Raw genomic sequence first — 13,758 nt, 5'->3', positions numbered from 1 at the left:
ATATGCTCCATCGAACTTAACAATAAACAATAGGAAACAAAGGATTTATTGACTGTTTTATTGATTTTTCACTACTTAAATGTCAAGTACTATAGACATGATATACATCATTATAAAGCTAATTTTAAGCAAAATATTTTGGTTGAATATCTCAAAAATGATGATTGGCGACTTCAGGGCTCAGTTGTGCCGAGGGGTCACATATGTGCAAAATGTCCTGCTTGCTACTCTTGCATCTGTTCTTATGATAAAGTGTTTTTTCACCCTAAACTTTGCTCACTGGCCACAGAGGGCCAAACTCTAATCAGTGCCAGATGTGTGCTAGTGCAATAGCTGCCCTGTGAACATTTGACAATTTACACACAGTGTATTGTACTCATCTACACATGGCAGCTATTGCATTTGCCCACTTCTGGCACTGAGCAGAAAAAGTGGAACCTGTGAAGCTCCTTCCCAGGAAAGGTTGTCATTTTGATGGAAATTTTCTCAGTTAAAGAAATACTATTAATAGTCTGAAATATCTGGGAAATGTGACTATCTTCATGAGAAAAACATTTTTTTTCAAAACTTGGTGCTTTCTTGCAGTTTACATCCTTGATACATGCAGTTTCGGAAAGACAAAATTAAGATTTAATTTTGGAACACTAGCGAGAGAGTTCATCCTTGATCAACACATTTGAAATGCCAAGAATTTCACTGCATAACTTAACTTTCAGCAACATCTGGTGAATACTAGAAGCATGGACCAACAAATTCTCATAGGAGCACAAAGCCCTGCCAGATCAGTTCTTCTGGGGCAAACCAAACCTGCCTGGTTATCAAATTAATCAATGACAAGGTTATCTCTGTTTTTGACAGGTGCTAATTGATGTTTTAATGTTATTGCATCAATTAAGCCCTTTCTAATTCACAGATAACCTTTTCAATGATTAACTTGATAACCATGCAGATTAGGTTCACCCCAGAAGAATTGTTCTGGCGGGGCTTCCTCTTTAAAAACAGGGGTCAAGGGGTGTACTGGACACCCAGGTTTTTGGCAGCTGTGATGCTCCTGCTCATGCACTGTCACTGACAAAAATGATAGAAGCATTTACAGGTCACAAATATCTTACCTATACACCTTGGTATCCAAGAAGTCTTGTTTGTTGTGTGTTGGGTCTATAAAGTTGCACTCCACTACACCAAGGACCCCAACACCACGTTGATTAGGCTATAAAAAAGAGATGGAGTAGAGATCAGGATTACTTTAGGGACTTGCTACAAGTCCTCAGCACTTAGCAGGCTTTCCTAAATCCATTAATACAGTAGTATAGTTACATTAATGTTCAGACATGAGGTATGTAACTTAAGTAAATGTCAATTACATTTTGTTCTTTAATTCCTCACCTTCAACTGGTAGCCAACTTTCACATATAAAAATTAAGACAGGAGTTCATAACAATTAGTAAGTTTTTAGTGGTTTCGCCGCCGGACAAGTTAACTGTCAAGCTTTCGTCAGGAGTAGATCTGACTTTTTCAAGACTAAGTACCGAAGAATGAGACATGTAGACCCCCTTGCCTACTGGTGGCTCTGAAAAGAGCTGTTCACTGAAGACTGTCCCTTGTCAACAGAGACCAAGGAGACCTCACCTATCTGCTGATGTAAAAGGTTTGTTGGATCTGAAAAGAGCCGTTCACTGACAAGCGGGCCTCGCCTATCTGCTAAATTTAAAGGGTTGGTGGCTCTGAAAAGAGCACTTTGCTGAACTACTTTGCTAATTTTTGTTTTCTGTTGATAATGGGCAGTCTTCAGTAAACAGTTCTAAACTTACTTATTTCACATATGGTTTGATAAGTCTATCCTTATGGTCAGGGTTGTAGATATGCTGGGGGTGGCAGGCGGACCCACCCGGCACTCTTAATTTCCACCCCGCACTCAAGTTAATTTTGAGCCCAAATACCTGGCACTCCAGTCTCAAATGTTTCAAAATCAATGAACAATCAGTATAAAAATTAGGGCTAATATTGAAATACCCTACCACGTTTTCACACAGAAAGAAGGCAGCATTCCCCTCGCTAAGCGCGCGCCTCAGGAAAGCTCGGTCATAAACGGATGGATTATATGCATCAGTGATACACCCTGCCCAGGATTTTAACAAAAGAAGGCTAGCACAGGAAAGCTGCAGGATGGCGCACACCTTCCTGTGTAAGGCAATTTCAATATGAGCCCTTTTAGCAATTCTTATCAAAATTTCAATTTTTCTACCATTTCATATAAATTTCACCCGACACTAAAATTTGCCAAGCTATAACCCTGCTTAGGCTAATGAAAGTTGATTCCCAGTTTCCCGTTACATAGTTTATCTGGGTAGGTGACTGTTTCATTATTCATTATTTTCAAACTTTCATTATCGGTGCAAAGTTAATTACGGAATGCTATGTTTTGAGGCCCAAATATATAAAATAATAAAGTTTAGTAATGACCACGCTTCACTCAAATATTTTACCAACTTAGTCTTAAAAACAAGTTTTAATTGAGCACATCTTTGGAAGAAACTTTTATACATTGAATTTGTTTAATTAATTTGTTTTAATTTGACTTCGAACTATTTATTTTATTTATTTTGATGTTGTCCATATATAGCGTGCTACACAATGCACAGTAGAAATGCTTTCATATTTTTTCATACGCTGGTTCCGGCCGTGTGTTTTGAACTCGCCACCCTTAGCGTTACATCACAAATATTATGATTTTTTACACCAATCAAGTTTCAATTAGAATATCTCCACAACTATCAACCCTAAACTAGCAAAAGTATACATTTTTGGAAAGCTGAAGGCAAAAGCAATTTAAATACACACATTTCAACTCATTGTACAGGGTGACCTTGAAGTTATACAGGGTGGAATAAAAAAATTCCATATAAAAAATGGGTCACTTAATGCATTGCTTATTACTAACTTGCAGTTGTAAACTGAAAGTAAACAACATTGATTTGGTTAGAGGTTAGGGGGAGCCTACTGACTTTGGAAGAAAAAAATCACAGCTGTTTGGTAATCTTGAATACAGGGTGTCCCAAAATATGTTCAAATTTTTTTACAATTCAACATATTTTGAACTGAAACATTTGACCCCTAACCCGTACAGAAAAAGTAAGTCCATATTTAGATTCCTCATCAAATTTCCTCTCAGAAAATGTATATTTTGACTTTGATAGGGTAAGTAATAAAATATTTACAGCAACTTTTAGATTTTGAAGACATCCGCATCACTTACTACAGTGTTTAATATGAAAACGGGTAGTTTTGTACGTACAAGTTTGTATTTTATAGACTAAACCAATCATAAAGTGTTCAAAATGAGTAAAAACAATTAGCAGAATTAATAATCTTTCAAAAGAGCTCTTAACCATGTCTGTAACCCATATGGATGCAAAGATATGATCAGTTGATTCAACGCGCACACACAAAATCTTTATTTCCCATAGACTTTGCACATACCGCCACCGCCTCAACCGCCACCGCCTCAACAACCACCTCGGCCATTCTGAACTCAAACAACTGTACCTCCACTATCTTAGCTGATAAACAATTCTCCTTTGGAGGTCTGTTAGGGCACTCATTTAGCTACAAAATGACACCAAGCACACTACAATACCTTTTGTTTAAGCAGAGATATAACAATTTGAACGAGTCTCGATTTTGAAAAGCGTAACAAAACCACCATTTTTTTTTTTTTTTATCTTTCCACAGTATACACCAGGTACACCGTGCTTTTATTTTATCAGCAGGTTACATACAACGTAGCATGAATAATATAATCATAGAAAACATTATGATATGTGATATGTATAAACAACAATGCATTTGTACTCAATAAACATGATACGGTATACAATTATAATTATTTTACAAAATGGAGTTCCAACGTTTATGCCATTCATTTAACCTTTTGCCAGTACATGACATGCTTTTTTCTACCTTAGCAGTCTTCTTAAGCCTTCTAATAAAATAAGAAATATTTAGAGAACCTTGTTTATACTTCACATCATAAATGAATTTTTTCCCATGAAGAACAAGGAAGTTGAATTTGGACACATCTGGGTCAAGAATACCTAACAAAACACTCTTCATGTCCAGGTAAACCTGTTTTTTATGATTTGATTTTGAACATCATTCCAGAAATTTCTTACAACATTACATTCCCAAAAGAGATGCTGTATAGTCTCAACTTCATGTTTACAAAAATAACACAAATTGGAATCAACATAACCAAATTTAAACATATTATTATTGGTACCAAGGTACCTATGAAGAATTTTAAATTGAAAACATCTAAGTTGGGTCGATCGGGAGGAGGACAATGGAATTTGATAAATATCACACCAATTCAAATCAATATTATCAAAGATATACGACCATTTCTCCTCAGCGATTGGTGGTTTGAAGAGCTTACTAATACAGATATCACTAATGGTTTTACACACTTTTTTGGGTGGCGAGTTCAAAACGCGTGGCCTTCCCGCAAACTTGGCTGCCTCTCTTCGTGTTCGATCTATCCATTTTCAGTGGTAGGAGAAAATTAGACGCAGGGAATTGTTAGTTTCCAGTAAATGCGCTGTACGATATCGCCATTTTACCTAGACTTCTCCGTAGTCCACTTGCCCATTTTGCATTGTATTAATTTGTGTGCAATTGATAGATTGAATCAATAAACTGGTAGATTCCAAAATCAGAATTGTTCAGTATTAAAGTGAGCAATTATGCAAGATATGTTGCATTCAATAACATAAGTATACTTTACTTTTCTGTAACTAATTATATAAACTCTTTATGACCATTTTACTATTAATTATAATACACATCAGTATAATTTTGAGTTCCAACAGGATGCGTTCATCATGATCAATAATAACATATTTTATTTATCAAAATTCGACTATGGCATAGTCTACCATTTTACCACATAGTTTAACCCAGCTTTTGCAAAGACTATTCGGGTTTATCAATCAGCGTTTTACGATACAATTTACCGGCCAGGGTCGGCGTAAAAGTGCTTAAAATAAGATGACATTAAAACTATCCTTTTTTTCTTAAAAACTTGAAAAATGTGAAATAATGAAATAATGGAAAATAATGAAATATTTGATCGGCATTTCTTTCTGACCGGAGTCAGGTAACGGGAAACTGGGAATCAACTTTCATTAGCCTTATGGTACATCATCATGCCATATTGGTTCACTCACCTTCAACTGGTAGCCAACTTTCACATATGGTTTGATCAGCCTGTTCTTATGGTACATCATCATGCCATATTGGTTCACTCACCTTCAACTGGTAGCCAACTTTCACATATGGTTTGATCAGCCTGTTCTTATGGTACATCATCATGCCATATTGGTTCACTCACCTTCAACTGGTAGCCCACTTTCACATACGGTTTGATAAGCCTGTTCTTATGGTACATCATCATGCCATATTGGTACACTCACCTTCAACTGGTAGCCCACTTTCACATATGGTGTGATAAGTCTGTTCTTATGGTACATCATCATGCCATATTGGTACACTCACCTTCAACTGGTAGCCCACTTTCACATATGGTGTGATAAGTCTGTTCTTATGGTACATCATCATGCCATATTGGTACACTCACCTTCAACTGGTAGCCCACTTTCACATACGGTTTGATAAGCCTGTTCTTATGGTACATCATCATGCCATATTGGTACACTCACCTTCAACTGGTAGCCCACTTTCACATACGGTTTGATAAGCCTGTTCTTATGGTACATCATCATGCCATATTGGTACACTCACCTTCAACTGGTAGCCCACTTTCACATATGGTGTGATAAGTCTATTCTTATGGTACATCATCATGCCATATTGGTACACTCACCTTCAACTGGTAGCCCACTTTCACATACGGTTTGATAAGCCTGTTCTTATGGTACATCATCATGCCATATTGGTTCACTCACCTTCAACTGGTAGCCAACTTTCACATATGGTTTGATAAGCCTGTTCTTATGGTACATCATCATGCCATACTGGTTCACTCACCTTCAACTGGTAGCCAACTTTCACATACGGTTTGATAAGCCTGTTCTTATGGTACATCATCATGCCATACTGGTTCACTCACCTTCAACTGGTAGCCAACTTTCACATATGGTTTGATAAGCCTGTTCTTATGGTACATCATCATGCCATATTGGTACACTCACCTTCAACTGGTATGCAACTTTCACATACGGTTTGATAAGCCTGTTCTTATGGTACATCATCATGCCATACTGGTTCACTCACCTTCAACTGGTAGCCAACTTTCACATATGGTTTGATAAGCCTGTTCTTATGGTACATCATCATGCCATATTGGTTCACTCACCTTCAACTGGTATGCAACTTTCACATATGGTTTGATGAGTCTGTTCTTATGGTACATCACTTCCAACTGGTAGCCAACTTTCACATACAGTTTGATAAGCCTGTTCTTATGGTACATCATCATGTCATATTGGTTCATTCACTTTCAACTGGCAGTCAACTTTCACATATTGGTTTGATAAGCCTATTCTTATGGTACATCATCATGCCATATTGGTTCACTCACCTTCAACTGGTAGCCAACTTTCACATACGGTTTGATAAGCCTGTTCTTATGGTACATCATCATGTCATATTGATTCACTCACCTTCAACTGGTATCCAACTTTTACATATGGTTTGATAAGCCTGTTCTTATGGTACATCATCATGTCATATTGGTTCACTCACCTTCAACTGGTATCTAACTTTCACATATAGTTTGATAAGCCTGTTCTTATGGTACATCATCATGTCATATTGGTTCACTCACCTTCAACTGGTAGCCAACTTTTACATATGGTTTAATAAGCCTGTTTTTGTGGTACATCATCATGTCATATTGGTTCACTCACCTTCAACTGGTAGCCAACTTTCACATATAGTTTGATAAGCCTGTTCTTATGGTACATCATCATGTCATATTGGTTCACTCACCTTCAACTGGTAGCCAACTTTTACATATGGTTTGATAAGCCTGTTTTTGTGGTACATCATCATGTCATATTGGTTCACTCACCTTCAACTGGTAGCCCACTTTCACATACGGTTTGATAAGCCTATTCTTATGGTACATCATCATGTCATATTGGTTCACTCACCTTCAACTGGTAGCCAACTTTCACATATAGTTTGATAAGCCTGTTCTTATGGTACATCATCATGTCATTGGTTCACTCGCCTTCAACTGATAGCCAACTTTACATATGGTTTAATAAGCCTGTTCTTATGGTACATCATCATGCCATATTGGTTCACTCACCTTCAACTGGTAGCCAACTTTCACATACGGTTTGATAAGCCTGTTCTTATGGTACATCATCATGCCATATTGGTACACTCACCTTCAACTGGTATCCAACTTTCACATATGGCTTGATAAGCCTGTTCTTGTGGTACATCATCATGCCATATTGGCCATATTGGTTCACTCACCTTCAACTGGTAGCCAACTTTCACATACGGTTTGATAAGCCTGTTCTTATGGTACATCATCATGCCATATTGATTCACTCACCTTCAACTGGTATCCAACTTTCACATATGGCTTGATAAGCCTGTTCTTGTGGTACATCATCATGCCATATTGGTTCACTCACCTTCAACTGGTAGCCAACTTTCACATACGGTTTGATAAGCCTGTTCTTATGGTACATCATCATGCCATATTGATTCACTCACCTTCAACTGGTATCCAACTTTCACATATGGTTTGATAAGCCTGTTCTTGTGGTACATCATCATGCCATATTGGTACACTCACCTTCAACTGGTAGCCAACTTTCACATATGGCTTGATAAGCCTGTTCTTATGGTACAACATCATGCCATATTGGTTCACTCACCTTCAACTGGTAGCCAACTTTCACATATGGTTTGATAAGCCTGTTCTTGTGGTACATCATCATGTCATATTGGTTCACTCACCTTCAACTGGTAGCCAACTTTCACATATGGTTTGATAAGCCTGTTCTTATGGTACATCATGTCATATTGGTTCACTCACCTTCAACTGGTAGCCAACTTTCACATATGGTTTGATAAGCCTGTTCTTATGGTACATCATCATGCCATATTGGTTTACTCACCTTCAACTGGTAGCCCACTTTCACATATGGTTTGATGAGCCTATTCTTATGGTACATCATCATGTCATATTGGTTCACTCACCTTCAACTGGTATCCAACTTTCACATACAGTTTGATAAGCCTGTTCTTATGGTACATCATCATGTCATGTTGGTTCACTCACCTTCAACTGGTATCCAACTTTCACATATGGTTTGATAAGCCTGTTCTTATGGTACATCATCATGTCATATTGGTTCACTCACCTTCAACTGGTAGCCAACTTTCACATATGGTGTGATAAGTCTGTTCTTATAGTACATCATCATGCCATACTGGTTCACTCACCTTCAACTGGTATGCAACTTTCACATATGGTTTGATAAGCCTGTTCTTATGGTACATCATCATGCCATACTGGTTCACTCACCTTCAACTGGTATCCAACTTTTACATATGGCTTGATAAGCCTGTTTTTATGGTACATCATCATGCCATACTGGTTCACTCACCTTCAACTGGTATCCAACTTTTACATATGGTTTGATAAGCCTGTTCTTATGGTACATCATCATGTCATATTGGTTCACTCACCTTCAACTGGTAGCCAACTTTTACATATGGTTTGATAAGCCTGTTTTTGTGGTACATCATCATGTCATATTGGTTCACTCACCTTCAACTGGTAGCCCACTTTCACATACGGTTTGATAAGCCTATTCTTATGGTACATCATCATGTCATATTGGTTCACTCACCTTCAACTGGTAGCCAACTTTCACATATAGTTTGATAAGCCTGTTCTTATGGTACATCATCATGTCATTGGTTCACTCGCCTTCAACTGATAGCCAACTTTTACATATGGTTTAATAAGCCTGTTCTTATGGTACATCATCATGCCATATTGGTTCACTCACCTTCAACTGGTAGCCAACTTTCACATACGGTTTGATAAGCCTGTTCTTATGGTACATCATCATGCCATATTGGTACACTCACCTTCAACTGGTATCCAACTTTCACATATGGCTTGATAAGCCTGTTCTTGTGGTACATCATCATGCCATATTGGTTCACTCACCTTCAACTGGTAGCCAACTTTCACATACGGTTTGATAAGCCTGTTCTTATGGTACATCATCATGCCATATTGATTCACTCACCTTCAACTGGTATCCAACTTTCACATATGGCTTGATAAGCCTGTTCTTGTGGTACATCATCATGCCATATTGGTTCACTCACCTTCAACTGGTAGCCAACTTTCACATACGGTTTGATAAGCCTGTTCTTATGGTACATCATCATGCCATATTGATTCACTCACCTTCAACTGGTATCCAACTTTCACATATGGTTTGATAAGCCTGTTCTTGTGGTACATCATCATGCCATATTGGTACACTCACCTTCAACTGGTAGCCAACTTTCACATATGGCTTGATAAGCCTGTTCTTATGGTACAACATCATGCCATATTGGTACACTCACCTTCAACTGGTATCCAACTTTCACATATGGCTTGATAAGCCTGTTCTTGTGGTACATCATCATGCCATATTGGTTCACTCACCTTCAACTGGTAGCCAACTTTCACATACGGTTTGATAAGCCTGTTCTTATGGTACATCATCATGCCATATTGATTCACTCACCTTCAACTGGTATCCAACTTTCACATATGGCTTGATAAGCCTGTTCTTGTGGTACATCATCATGCCATATTGGTTCACTCACCTTCAACTGGTAGCCAACTTTCACATACGGTTTGATAAGCCTGTTCTTATGGTACATCATCATGCCATATTGATTCACTCACCTTCAACTGGTATCCAACTTTCACATATGGTTTGATAAGCCTGTTCTTGTGGTACATCATCATGTCATATTGGTTCACTCACCTTCAACTGGTAGCCAACTTTCACATATGGTTTGATAAGCCTGTTCTTATGGTACATCATGTCATATTGGTTCACTCACCTTCAACTGGTAGCCAACTTTCACATATGGTTTGATAAGCCTGTTCTTATGGTACATCATCATGCCATATTGGTTTACTCACCTTCAACTGGTAGCCCACTTTCACATATGGTTTGATGAGCCTATTCTTATGGTACATCATCATGTCATATTGGTTCACTCACCTTCAACTGGTATCCAACTTTCACATACAGTTTGATAAGCCTGTTCTTATGGTACATCATCATGTCATATTGGTTCACTCACCTTCAACTGGTATCCAACTTTCACATATGGTTTGATAAGCCTGTTCTTATGGTACATCATCATGTCATATTGGTTCACTCACCTTCAACTGGTAGCCAACTTTCACATATGGTGTGATAAGTCTGTTCTTATAGTACATCATCATGCCATACTGGTTCACTCACCTTCAACTGGTATGCAACTTTCACATATGGTTTGATAAGCCTGTTCTTATGGTACATCATCATGCCATACTGGTTCACTCACCTTCAACTGGTATCCAACTTTTACATATGGCTTGATAAGCCTGTTTTTATGGTACATCATCATGCCATACTGGTTCACTCACCTTCAACTGGTATCCAACTTTTACATATGGTTTGATAAGCCTGTTCTTATGGTACATCATCATGCCATATTGGTTCACTCACCTTCAACTGGTATCCAACTTTTACATATGGTTTGATGAGCCTGTTCTTATGGTACATCATCATGCCATATTGGTTCACTCACCTTCAACTGGTAGCCAACTTTCACATATGGTTTGATAAGCCTATTCTTATGGTACATCATCATGCCATATTGGTTCACTCACCTTCAACTGGTAGCCAACTTTCACATATGGTTTGATCAGCCTGTTCATATGGTACATCATCATACCATGGAGGTATATAAATAAATGGAGAATGATCGCCAGAATTCTAATCTCTTAAGTGGAGATTATCCGATTACCTCTATTCAATGAGTCACCAAACTTGAATGACTAGCCACTTCAGCCAAGCTATTGATCTCCACGATGGTTATGAGACTCTACCATGGTTCATTGATCGTCACTCCCAAAATTTCCTCATAGGAATTGACCCTACATTGACCCGTGCATCGGAAGGCTTGTAAAAGAGACTGTATAATGACGTCAGCTAGTCAATTAGCTGTTCAAAGTCGCCAGTTTTGATAGCTTATAGTTTCAATGTATGATTGTGCGAAAACCCGATGAAATTTGGATGTTCTGTTCTCAAGTTATGAAACTGTTTTCAACACTAGTTGTGCCGTAACTTGACAAATATACTTAGTTTTCATGTTCATATATTAAGCTTTTAAGGGGTCTGAGGAGTTCAAATATAGTGCAAATGAAAGCAAAACGTTTTTACCTTCCGATTGTGAAAAAAAATTATGTTGGGCCAATTTGGGCCAATTGAGTTAAGAGCGAGTAAAATTTACCGGAAGTACTTGAATTCAGCTAAAATCTTTTCATCATCATTAAACTTCTCATTTTATAATAAATAATTATCAGTATTTAGGCCTAAATGATTATTAATATTATTAGGGGCCATCATTTTCTTTGGAGGGGGTTCCAAATAGGCCTATACTGGGGTCATAACTTTTGGAAAGAAAAATAGGGGTCATAGCCTAATTTTAATTTTTCAAGAATCATGACCAAAATGTAGGGGTCACAATACGACCACAGATATAGGCCTACAGATAGGGCGTTTATTTTTTTCAAAAAGACTGATTTCAATGCAATTTTTTGGCGAAAATGACATTTTGATATTAAATTTTCTGAAACATGAGCACTTTCCAATAAACATTATAAGTAACTGCATTTAGCACCCCATTGAAATAAATGACCAGTGAAACAGACTTAACAATGTAATCAGCTTAGCATAATCAATATCCCTGAAATTGCCTATTCAACAATAATTGGTCATAACCAACGTAGTACAAAAGATGCTTGGCTAGATCATTCTCCATTTATTTATATACCTCCATGATCATACCATACTGGATCACTCACCTTCAACTGGCATCCAACTTTCACATATGGTTTGATAAGCCTATTCTTATGGTACATCATCATGCCATATTGGTTCACTCACCTTCAACTGGTAGCCAACTTTCACATATGGTTTGATGAGCCTGTTCTTATGGTACATCATCATGCCATATTGGTTCACTCACCTTCAACTGGTAGCCAACTTTCACATATGGTTTGATGAGCCTGTTCTTATGGTACATCATCATGCCATATTGGTTCACTCACCTTCAACTGGTAGCCAACTTTCACATATGGTTTGATCAGCCTGTTCTTATGGTACATCATCATGCCATATTGGTTCACTCACCTTCAACTGGCATCCAACTTTCACATATGGTTTGATCAGCCTGTTCTTATGGTACATCATCATGCCATATTGGTTCACTCACCTTCAACTGGCATCCAACTTTCACATATGGTTTGATCAGCCTGTTCTTATGGTACATCATCATGCCATATTGGTTCACTCACCTTCAACTGGTAGCCAACTTTCACATATGGTTTGATAAGCCTGTTCTTATGGTACATCATCATGCCATATTGGTTCACTCACCTTCAACTGGCATCCAACTTTCACATATGGTTTGATCAGCCTGTTCTTATGGTACATCATCATGCCATATTGGTTCACTCACCTTCAACTGGTAGCCAACTTTCACCTATGGTTTGATAAGCCTGTTCTTATGGTACATCATCATGCCATATTGGTTCACTCACCTTCAACTGGTAGCCAACTTTCACCTATGGTTTGATAAGCCTGTTCTTATGGTACATCATCATGCCATATTGGTTCACTCACCTTCAACTGGTAGCCAACTTTCACATATGGTTTGATGAGCCTGTTCTTATGGTACATCATCATGCCATACTGGTTCACTCACCTTCAACTGGTATCCAACTTTCACATATGGTTTGATAAGCCTATTCTTATGGTACATCATCATGCCATATTGGTTCACTCACCTTCAACTGGTATCCAACTTTCACATATGGTTTGATAAGCCTGTTCTTATGGTACATCATCATGCCATATTGGTTCACTCACCTTCAACTGGTAGCCAACTTTCACATATGGTTTGATGAGCCTGTTCTTATGGTACATCATCATGCCATACTGGTTCACTCACCTTCAACTGGTATCCAACTTTCACATATGGTTTGATAAGCCTATTCTTATGGTACATCATCATGCCATATTGGTTCACTCACCTTCAACTGGTATCCAACTTTCACATATGGTTTGATAAGCCTGTTCTTATGGTACATCATCATGCCATATTGGTTCACTCACCTTCAACTGGTAGCCAACTTTCACATATGGTTTGATAAGCCTGTTCTTATGGTACATCATCATGCCATATTGGTTCACTCACCTTCAACTGGTATCCAACTTTCACATATGGTTTGATGAGCCTGTTCTTATGGTACATCATCATGCCATATTGGTTCACTCACCTTCAACTGGTATCCAACTTTCACATATGGTTTGATAAGCCTGTTCTTATGGTACATCATCATGCCATATTGGTTCACTCACCTTCAAATGGTATCCAACTTTCACATATGGTTTGATGAGCCTGTTCTTATGGTACATCATC

The 13,758-nt window shown here is 38.0% G+C and overlaps 1 protein-coding gene across 1 annotated transcript in view; it reads left to right on the top strand.

The window, feature by feature from the left end:
• LOC140141182 (uncharacterized) overlaps positions 1-13,758 on the top strand; it is a 574,562-nt gene that overhangs the window by 304,929 nt on the left and 255,875 nt on the right. The window lies entirely within an intron of this gene.

The sequence above is a fragment of the Amphiura filiformis genome, chromosome 19 (genome assembly GCF_039555335.1).
Source record: "Amphiura filiformis chromosome 19, Afil_fr2py, whole genome shotgun sequence".
In the NCBI taxonomy this organism is placed as follows: Eukaryota; Metazoa; Echinodermata; class Ophiuroidea; order Amphilepidida; family Amphiuridae; genus Amphiura; species Amphiura filiformis.
This window is presented reverse-complemented; position numbering and strand designations above follow the sequence as displayed.